The sequence below is a fragment of the Pinus tabuliformis genome, chromosome 1_2 (genome assembly GCF_031772625.1).
Source record: "Pinus tabuliformis cultivar Carrire ecotype Pingquan chromosome 1_2, CPIR1, whole genome shotgun sequence".
NCBI classification, from domain to species: domain Eukaryota; kingdom Viridiplantae; phylum Streptophyta; class Pinopsida; order Pinales; family Pinaceae; genus Pinus; species Pinus tabuliformis.
This window is the reverse complement of record NC_142298.1, coordinates 271158221-271163173: the sequence shown is the minus strand read 5'-3', so window position 1 is coordinate 271163173 and position 4953 is coordinate 271158221. Positions and strand designations below refer to the sequence as shown.

Genomic DNA, 4953 nt, shown 5'->3' with positions numbered 1-4953 from the left:
AACTGTCAGTTAATGATCTCATCGCCAAATATAAGGATCCATGAGGAGGTTAGTCCATGTCGTGAAACACACGGGGAGCGTTGTTTATCCAATGTCCAACAATCTCCCCCCAATGCAAGCCAGGTGTGTATCGAATTCATGACATATGCTCTGATACCACACACTGGGAATCACTGATGCGTTAAACAAAACCGCAGGTGTTAGTCAACGATCACATCGCCAAAGATAAGGATCCATGAGAGGCTGTTAGTCCATGTCACAAAACACACCGGGAGTGTTGGTTTATCCAATGTCCAACACTAGCCCCTTTGATAAGCATTGGCCTCAATGCTTACCATGAGAAAGTCCACTAGGGACATCCATAAGCCTGGTTCCCATATACAGTTGTGAGTGTGAGTGTTGACTTCCAATTGGTCACATGAAAACTACTACTGGCCGAGGGCACTGAATGGGTGGATTTGATTATTGCAACTGTAAAACCATGGCAACAGGGTTGAGAAACTACTAACTGCCGTAAATTTTTTTCTAACTAGAAGCTACCAAGTCACCTATCTGATGCCACTTGTTATGTTCCTTCCACTGCCATTAATCATGTAGCACCATAATTATAACAAGAGTGTAGCCATAATGAATTGCAATGCAATAACAATGAACTCTATTCTCCACTGTCATCTGCCTTATTCGAGAGAGGGGAGGGAGGTTTTCCTAACTACTTTGTGGGAAAACTTCCTAGAACAATGCTGAAGCAACGATAATAAACATTCCATGCCTTAAGAGGAGTGCTTCATCCTTATTCGTGTCCAGCCTAGCTACCCTAACCCTAATCCACTATTACTGAACCTTATTTAATGACCAGCATCGTGGGAATTATTTAATAACATAGTGGGTTTCGTAGAGTGTATCCAAAGGCAAGTGAGTTGATGCTTTAGTGGCATTTTCTGTCTTTAGGGATTGGCCAGTGGAGAAATTGAAGGAGGTAAAAGTTGCTGATGCTCTAAAACATCCTAACTGAATATGGGGAAAAAAATCACCGTTGATTCTGCCACCTTGTTTAATAAGGTATGGCATACTTACTTTGTAATTGTTTTTGTTTAATTTTTCTTAAAAACCTTAATGCTTTATCAAGTTTTTTCCTTCCTTCAAAAATATATATCTAGTATGAAATGTTATTTGTTTCCAGGGTCTTGAGGTAATAGAAGCACACTACCTTTATGGAGTTGACTATGACAATATTGAGATTATGATCCACCCACAATCGATAATTCATTCAATGATTGAGACCCAGGTAAGATATGTTGTCTAGCAAATATACTTGTGTTCAGGTTCTGTCTGTTGTTTCTGTCATGATCAAATTCTTTTCTGATAAAGTTTTGGCTGTTTTTATTTACCAGGATTCCTCTGTTTTAGCTCAACTGGGTTGGCCAGATATGCGATTACCAATACTGTATACAATGTCATGGCCCGAAAGAATATCATGCTCGGAGATAACCTGGCCTCGGCTTGACCTTTGCAAGTATGTGTTTTTACTCAAGCTGGTTAACTTGTATATCCTGATTAGAATGGAAAAGACTGGTTATGAGAAGCTGTTTGTCTGAAAATTTCAATTTTTGTGATTTAACATAGTTGCAATTCTGTCTTCTAGTGTTTCTTTTGCTGAATTTCCTATAAAGCTGTACACACATACTGGTTCATTGTGTCATGGATAAGTGAAACTTTTTATGGTTTTATGCAGGGTGGGTTCATTAACCTTCAAAGCTCCAGATTGTGTGAAATATCCTTCAATGGATCTTGCTTATTCTGCTGGTAGAGCAGGAGGAACCATGACTGGAGTCCTTAGTGCAGCAAATGAGAAGGCTGTTGAGTTATTTATTGATGAAAGGTGTGTTTCCTTGTTGAAATATTTTGCCAATCTTATTCTGGGACTTGGCAGCTGCATGTTGACGATAAAGCCAATGGTTTTGGAAATTTCGTATTTAAGGATTTTTAGTTTGTCAATCTATATAGTTTCCCTGGAAAATGATCTATGTTTCAACTTTCAACATATTTCTTTAGCACACCAGTCTGTCTTTCCAGCTAAGCATCACTAATTGATTTTAAATGGTAATCCTTCGTTCCTGTTTATTAAGTAGTCAATTTTCTATTACATGGAAGACAGATATAGAAAGTTGCAAATTTTGTGTAACAAGTTGATAACATGCTTTCTACAGAGAAATGGACATTGAAATGAAGCTACAGAAGAGGGTGAGTTAAAGCAGCCTTTTCTGTCTAACATATTTGTTTCTGTGTCTTTTTGCAGAATTTCCTATCTGGATATTTTTAAGATTGTTGAAATGACATGTGAAAAACACAAAAATGAGCTAGTGCATCTACCATCATTGGAAGAGATAGTACACTATGACCAATGGGCCAGATATTATGCTGCTTCCGTGGGAAATCAAGCTTGGAGCCTGCCACAGTCTGAGGAATCAGCACACCAAAGCTTTTTGGCTTATAAGTAATTTTGCAATGAAAGATATTTTCTTCCCGTGAAGGGATGCCTTTTATCATGTAATTTATTGGATCTATTTTGTTGTATGAATCTTCTATGAATTTTTCATATCATTTGCCTCTCTGGCTTAGCGTAGTTATTTTCATTGATTATCTTAGCAAGACAGCCATACAGGTAATTTGTAAAAGTACTCCCGGCTGTTTGTGGAAAAACCACAAGACCAAAATTGGTAACTAGAGGCTTTTGCCAAGGTTGCACACTTTACATATATGCTGGTTTTGCATAAGTATAAGCTTCTCAAATTAGAGCATAGGAAAATGGTCATTGTAAATGCTATCCTAGTTTTAATCATATGCTAATAAAATGAAGATATTTTTATAAAATTCTGGAGCGGGCTTTAAAATTAGGTACTCTGCTAGAAATGGCTATAAAACACTAAACTGCTTTGTATCACACTAGCTAAACTATGATTTGATTTTTGAAACCTATGCCCATCACCATATAATCCATGTCATAACCCCACCTGATCATTCAAGTCACTGGATCTGCTGGGTTGCCTGTGGATTGTAAACAATGTTCGACAAAGTCTTTAGAACGGGGAGAGTGGGGATGGAGAGACACACATGGGGGACTTGTGCGAAGAGGCCCTCTACAACCCAATATGGGAGAGATGTTGTCACATAATGTTTACATTTAAAAATAATAAAATAATATTGTAAATTAACAAATTAAAAAGAGTAATAACAAAAGAAAATAATCTCTGCCATTGTTAAAAAATTTCAATTTGCACCTTAAACTTTACAGAACTTAATATAAAGATATAAAATAATGGAAAGTAAAAGAAAGTAATTTACCTTTTAGTATGCCGAAGAAATGTAATTTCTCCACTACTTATATGGAGATGAGTAAAAATATACTAATTTATTTTTTAGTACAAAGAAGAAATGTATTTTCTTCACTACTTAACATGGAGATGACAAGAATTAGTATTATTGATATTACATGATTGCGCTGAGAGGTGCTCTACAATCTAGTATGGGGGAAATGTTGTTACGTAATGTTACATTTAAAGATAATAAAATAATACTTACATCAACAAATTAAAATAGTAACCAACATAGATCTATCTAACTGTGGATCTATCAAGCGTTAAGAGGGATCAAATCTCTTGAGATGCAAACCTCTTTTAGAGTGAAAAGAGATTTGATCCTCTCTCGATGCTAGGTAGATCCGAGTTAGATGGATCAATGCTAGTGGAAACATTTCTAATTTTTAGGGAAATTCAGGAGCGGATAAGGGGACGTCAGAGTACATAAATGATATATATTATGAACATGATTTAGATTCAATTTCAATAATGAAATATATTGATTCATACATCATAAATGAAACAAAAATAGTAAAACACTATACATTGATTTAAATTCAACATTCATCATTCTATAATCTAATTAGTACTAAGCAAAATAATAGATACTAAAGGTTGAAATAGAAAATTGAATTACTCAAACTCAAAAACACTGTTAGTAAAGAGCGATGACCCAAAAACTCAACTCGAGGTCATTAGTATCTAGGGACTCAAAAGTTAAAACTGAAAATTAATAATCAACTATGAATATTGAAATAAAATAAGTATCAAGGAGTCAATCTCCCTTTGTGCACCAACCTTTAGATGCACATCCCATAGTTTTATTGGCCCCCTATGATACTCTGCTGTCTTCCTATGTGCAAGACATAGGGTATTGTGCATTGTAACTGGCTTCTCTGCTCTCCTAGAGGCAAGTCTCTCCCTCTTGATAGATTGGATGAAGCTATATGTGGACCAATTCCTCTTTGTTGTATAGGAATGGACAATCAAAGACAATAAGCAAATAGAAAGCTATTGGATATTTGGAACATCATCCTCATGCATTGTCCACCAACCAATGGGGTCATCTTGGCCTAAGTCATTGTGATTCTTGCTCACGTCAAGTTTGTTGAAAGGGTCATTGAGACTCACAAATTGTTTCCACTATTTCGTAAGTGTTCTCCCTTATTTTGAACTACAGATTTGTGTAATGGTAGCTCAAAATCCATTTTTCACTTCTAGATTTTCAATGGGAAGAATTCTACTAGGCTTTGCCATATGCTATTTTGGTTGAGTACATGTGCTTCCATGTGCAAAGGCATTTCCATTCAATTCCACCTATGTTGAATCACGAGTCATATAAGACTCTAAGGAGGGATCTTTCTCATGAATGACTACCTTCCTTTGACCCAACATGCAATCAAAAGTCAAAGATTTTTCCAAGACTAGGAGAATCTGCTAGGGTGGTGAATGACCTCAACTATAGGCATAAGAGTGACACCAAATAATTGCAATCTATTCATCAATAATTCTCCAGTATCTTGGATTTTGTCCACCTACTCCAATCCAAAATCACGACCATGGCCTGCAATGTTGGTTGCACCTCCAACATCCTCTT

At 36.3% G+C, this 4953-nt stretch overlaps 1 pseudogene across 1 annotated transcript; it reads left to right on the top strand.

Moving 5' to 3' along the window:
* Positions 1–40: 40 nt before the first annotated feature.
* LOC149205389 (1-deoxy-D-xylulose 5-phosphate reductoisomerase, chloroplastic-like) lies at positions 41–2756 on the top strand (annotated as a pseudogene). The gene is made up of 6 exons (XR_016253028.1): positions 41–48; positions 949–1059; positions 1181–1285; positions 1392–1513; positions 1733–1879; positions 2297–2756. The product of XR_016253028.1 is annotated as a 1-deoxy-D-xylulose 5-phosphate reductoisomerase, chloroplastic-like (transcript).
* The last annotated feature ends 2197 nt before the right edge of the window (positions 2757–4953 follow it).